We start from the raw sequence: 6,175 nt of genomic DNA, 5'->3' as shown, positions 1-6,175 counted from the left end.
TACAGTGAACCATACATCAGGATTGTCAGTGTCCTGTCCACTCTGTTACTATATACAGTGAACCATACATCAGGATTGTCAGTGTCCTGTCCACTCTGTTACTATATACAGTGAACCATACATCAGGATTGTCAGTGTCCTGTCCACTCTGTTACTATATACAGTGAACCATACATCAGGATTGTCAGTGTCCTGTCCACTCTGTTACTATATACAGTGAACCATACATCAGGATTGTCAGTGTCCTGTCCACTCTGTTACTATATACAGTGAACCATACATCAGGATTGTCAGTGTCCTGTCCACTCTGTTACTATATACAGTGAACCATACATCAGTATTGACAGTGTCCTGTCCACTCTGTTACTATATACAGTGAACTGTACATCAGGATTGTCAGTGTCCTGTCCACTCTGTTACTATATACAGTGGACCGTACAGTGCCGTTGGTTTACCGCGGTGGTAAACCAGTAAACCAGCACCAGTACAACGACACACGATCGCGGTGGTATTATATGAAAGCATTGAAGGGTGACTATAATGAGTATAATTCTGAGTTAAAGGGAAACATTTGTATTGCAGTTATGTTTTGCCTCATTACGACAGAAAAGAGCATGAGAGAATGATGTGGACATAAAATAAAATAAAACGATATTAGTTCTATTATTTTCAATGCAAATGTGACAACGTGTGCTGCTAAGGAAAATCCACCGTCCGGTCCAGACTAGAGTCTATTGCAGGCATTTAAATGATCTGTGTTGTAGCTCAGCGCTAGGCTAGCCTGACAGATTGTAATGATACATGAATCTAAATTGTCTGTGTTGTAGCTCAGCGCTAGGCTAGCCTGACAGATTTGTAATGACACATGAATCTAAATTGTCTGTGTTGTAGCTCAGCGCTAGGCTAGCCTGACAGATTGTAATGATACGTGACTCTAAATTGTCTGTGTTGTAGCTCAGCGCTAGGCTAGCCTGACAGATTTGTAATGATACATGAATCTAAATTGTCTGTGTTGTAGCTCAGCGCTAGGCTAGCCTGACAGATTTGTAATGACACATGAATGTAAATTGTCTGTGTTGTAGCTCAGCGCTAGGCTAGCCTGACAGATTATAATGATACACAAATCTAAATTGTCTGTGTTGTAGCTCAGCGCTAGGCTAGCCTGACAGATTTGTAATGATACATTAATCTAAATTGTCTGTGTTGTAGCTCAGCGCTAGGCTAGCCTGACAGATTTGTAATGACACATGAATGTAAATTGTCTGTGTTGTAGCTCAGCGCTAGGCTAGCCTGGCAGATTGTAATGATACATGAATCTAAATTGTCTGTGTTGTAGCTCAGCGCTAGGCTAGCCTGACAGATTTGTAATGATACATGAATCTAAATTGTCTGTGTTGTAGCTCAGCGCTAGGCTAGCCTGACAGATTTGTAATGATACATGAATCTAAATTGTCTGTGTTGTAGCTCAGCGCTAGGCTAGCCTGACAGATTTGTAATGACACATGAATCTAAATTTGTCTGTGTTGTAGCTCAGCGCTAGGCTAGCCTGACAGATTTGTAATGACACATGACACACAGTAATTCCATATTTGGCGCTGGCAAAGAAGCAATTACATTAGAAAGTCGTGTCGTGCCAAACCATCTCGCTTTTATGCAAGTTTAATAGCCAACCCGCCGATGCCTAATGGACTGCATGCTGCGTCTAAGCAATTACTTCACACGGAGAGATGTATGGCTGATCCAAAGGATTTGACAAGACGCTTAGTTGATGTAAAAAAAAAACAACCATACAAAATATAAATATATTCACAGGATTTGTAGATTAATTTAATCAAATAGATTTTATGTGATCAAACGTTCAAAAAAAAAAACAAGTGAAGAGATTTTTCCCAAAATGTTATATCCCTAAATAGTTCAAGTGTGTACTTTATTCATCAGAAATTACATTGTCTAAGTGAGCTGTAAATGAAGAGGTCCTCGATGTATTTTTGAAAGATGAGACGTTGATAATTATAGTAAATACTGCTTTGATATCATTAAAAGAAAGCCAAACAAACGCGTGTTTTTTGCACTTTACATTTCCATATCATAAAACTCGTAATATACATTGTCAACGTTTATGATCACTGTGTTTGATGTACAGTGACCTGATGACATGGCGAAATACTCTGGGTTGTCCTGAACAGAATAAACCCATGTTTGTGGTATTGTAAAGAAATGTGGCGGGGAACGGGTCTGGGTGAACTGTTCTACACGCACTACATTACATTTACATTTAAGTCATTTAGCAGACGCTCTTATCCAGAGCGACTTACAAATTGGTGCATTCACCTTATGACTAAAATCACGATCTGATCCTCTGATTTGTTTTGTTGATGCCGAACACTCTTAACATGTTTTTCGTTGTTGTTGCCGTGTTGGCAACCGAACACACTGTCAAACGATGCCCACCTGACCCAGATTGGGATTTATAATGGACTGGGTTTTTCTTTTCGGAATGCGTAAAAACAACAACAGGAATTGTGTGATGGCGAGGATGCGGGGCTGTGTTCCGAACAAAACAACTACACGTTTGCTTGTTCTAGTTCCTCAAGGTGGCACAGATAGGAAAACTCAGAAAAACAACAACAGGAATTGTGTGATGGCGAGGATGCGGGATTGTGTTCCGAACAAAACAACTACACGTTTGCTTGTTCTCAAGGTGGCACAGATAGGAAAGCTCAGAATATCACCTGATAGTTTAAGACTCTTCTTTGAGTCATAAAAGTGTCGGAACTGGGCACACTTTGCACACACACTTCGCCCAAACTCTTGTAATTTCTTTGTTGTCTTCTGTTGCACCTACCCCAAATTTCCCATGATTACTCTTCTCATGTTACTGAATGTATCCCGTAGTATTTATTAGATTTTGTGAGGCGGTAAAAAGTAGAGTAAATGTAAAATATCCCGGTATACATTGTGAAAGACCAAGGATTTGTAATTAAAAAATATATATTCATACACTGCTCACAAAAATAAATGGAACACTAAAATAACATTAATGACTGAAATATTCTTATTTTAAAAACGTTTTTCTTTACATAGTTGAATGTGCTACAAAAATCACACAAAAATGATCAATGGAAATCAAATTTATCAACCCAAGGAGGTCTGGATTTGGAGTCACATGAGGTCACATGAGGTCTAGCATTGTCTTGCATTAGGAGGATCCCAGGGCCAACCACACCAGCATATGGTCTCACAAGGGGTCTGAGGATCTCACCTCGGTACCGAATGGCAGTCAGGCTGCCTCTGGCGAGCACATGGAGGGCTGTGTGGCCCCCCAAAGAAATGCCACCCCACAGCATGACTGACCCACCGCCAAACCAGTCATGCTGGAGGATGTTGCAGGCAGCAGAACGTTCTCCACGGCGTCTCCAGACTGTCACGTCAGTCACATGTGCTCAGTGTGAACCTGCTTTCATCTGTGAAGAGCACAGGGCGCCAGTGGCAAATGCGCCAATCTTTGTGTTCTCTGGCAAATGCCAAACGTCCTGCACGGTGTTGGGCTGTAAGCACAACCCCCACCTGTGGATGTGGGGCCCTCATACCACCCTCATGGAGTCTGTTTCTGACCGTTTGAGTAGACACATGCACATTTGTGGCCTGCTGGAAGTCATTTCGCAGGGCTCTGGAAGTGCTCCTCCTTGCACAAAGGCGGAGGTAGCGGTCCTGCTGCTGGGTTGTTGCCCTCCTACAGCCTCCTTCACATCTCCTGATGTACTGGCCTGTCTCCTGGTAGCGCCTCCATGCTCTGGACACTACGCTGACAGACACAGCAAACCTTCTTGCCACAGCTCGCATTGATGTGCCATCCTGGATGAGCTGCACTACCTGAGCCACTTGTGTGGGTTGTAGACTCCGTCTCATGCTACCACTAGAGTGAAAGCACCGCCAGCATTCAAAAGTGACCAAAACATCAGCCAGGAAGCATAGGAACTGAGAAGTGGTCTGTGGTCACCACCTGCAGAACCACTCCTTTATTGGGGGTGTCTTGCTAAATGCCTATAATTTCCACCTGTTGTCTATTCCATTTGCACAACAGCATGTGAAATGTATTGTCAATCAGTGTTGCTTCCTAAGTGGACAGCTGGATTTCACAGAAGTGTGATTGACTTGGAGTTACATTGTGTTGTTTAAGTGTTCCCTTTATTTTTTTGAGCAGCGTATATTATATATTTTATTACTTCAGTTTATTTGAATAAATACTTTCTAAACACATATATTTTTTAAAACTGCAATGTTGTTAAGTAAGCAATTGACAAAAACAATTTGATTTGAGTAATGTGATAAAGGCACTGGGCTATAGGAAGGGATTATACAGAGAACAGCTGGCCTATAGGAAGGGATTATACAGAGAACAGCTGGCCTATAGGAAGGGATTATACAGAGAACAGCTGGCCTATAGGAAGGGATTATACAGAGAACAGCTGGCCTATAGGAAGGGATTATACAGAGAACAGCTGGCCTATAGGAAGGGATTATACAGAGAACAGCTGGCCTATAGGAAGGGATTATACAGAGAACAGCTGGCCTATAGGAAGGGATTATACAGAGAACAGCTGGCCTATAGGAAGAGATTATACAGAGAACAGCTGGCCTATAGGAAGGGATTATACAGAGAACAGCTGGCCTATAGGAAGGGATTATACAGAGAACAGCTGGCCTATAGGAAGGGATTATACAGAGAACAGCTGGCCTATAGGAAGGGATTATACAGAGAACAGCTGGCCTATAGGAAGGGATTATACAGAGAACAGCTGGCCTATAGGAAGGGATTATACAGAGAACAGCTGGCCTATAGGAAGGGATTATACAGAGAACAGCTGGCCTATAGGAAGGGATTATACAGAGAACAGCTGGCCTATAGGAAGGGATTATACAGAGAACAGCTGGCCTATAGGAAGGGATTATACAGAGAACAGCTGGCCTATAGGAAGGGATTATACAGAGAACAGCTGGCCTATAGGAAGGGATTATACAGAGAACAGCTGGCCTATAGGAAGGGATTATACAGAGAACAGCTGGCCTATAGGAAGGGATTATACAGAGAACAGCTGGCCTATAGGAAGGGATTATACAGAGAACAGCTGGCCTATAGGAAGGGATTATACAGAGAACAGCTGGCCTATAGGAAGGGATTATACAGAGAACAGCTGGCCTATAGGAAGGGATTATACAGAGAACAGCTGGCCTATAGGAAGGGATTATACAGAGAACAGCTGGCCTATAGGAAGGGATTATACAGAGAACAGCTGGCCTATAGGAAGGGATTATACAGAAACAGCTGGCCTATAGGAAGGGATTATACAGAGAACAGCTGGCCTATAGGAAGGGATTATACAGAGAACAGCTGGCCTATAGGAAGGGATTATACAGAGAACAGCTGGCCTATAGGAAGGGATTATACAGAGAACAGCTGGCCTATAGGAAGGGATTATACAGAGAACAGCTGGCCTATAGGAAGGGATTATACAGAGAACAGCTGGCCTATAGGAAGGGATTATACAGAGAACAGCTGGCCTATAGGAAGGGATTATACAGAGAACAGCTGGCCTATAGGAAGGGATTATACAGAGAACAGCTGGCCTATAGGAAGGGATTATACAGAGAACAGCTGGCCTATAGGAAGGGATTATACAGAGAACAGCTGGCCTATAGGAAGGGATTATACAGAGAACAGCTGGCCTATAGGGGGGGATTATACAGAGAACAGCTGGCCTATAGGGGGGGATTATACAGGGAACAGCTGGCCTATAGGAAGGGATTATACAGAGAACAGCTGGCCTATAGGAAGGGATTATACAGGGAACAGCTGGCCTATAGGAAGGGATTATACAGAGAACAGCTGGCCTATAGGAAGGGATTATACAGAGAACAGCTGGCCTATAGGAAGGGATTATACAGAGAACAGCTGGCCTATAGGAAGGGATTATACAAAGAATAGCTGGCCTATAGAAAGGGATTATACAGAGAACAGCTGGCCTATAGGAAGGGATTACACAGGGAACAGCTGGCCTATAGGAAGGGATTATACAGAGAACAGCTGGCCTATAGGAAGGGATTATACAGAGAACAGCTGGCCTATAGGAAGGGATTATACAGAGAACAGCTGGCCTATAGGGGGGGATTATAC

Source organism: Oncorhynchus gorbuscha, linkage group LG23 (genome assembly GCF_021184085.1).
Source record: "Oncorhynchus gorbuscha isolate QuinsamMale2020 ecotype Even-year linkage group LG23, OgorEven_v1.0, whole genome shotgun sequence".
Lineage (NCBI taxonomy): Eukaryota > Metazoa > Chordata > Actinopteri > Salmoniformes > Salmonidae > Oncorhynchus > Oncorhynchus gorbuscha.
Note: the sequence above shows the minus strand (reverse complement) of the source record.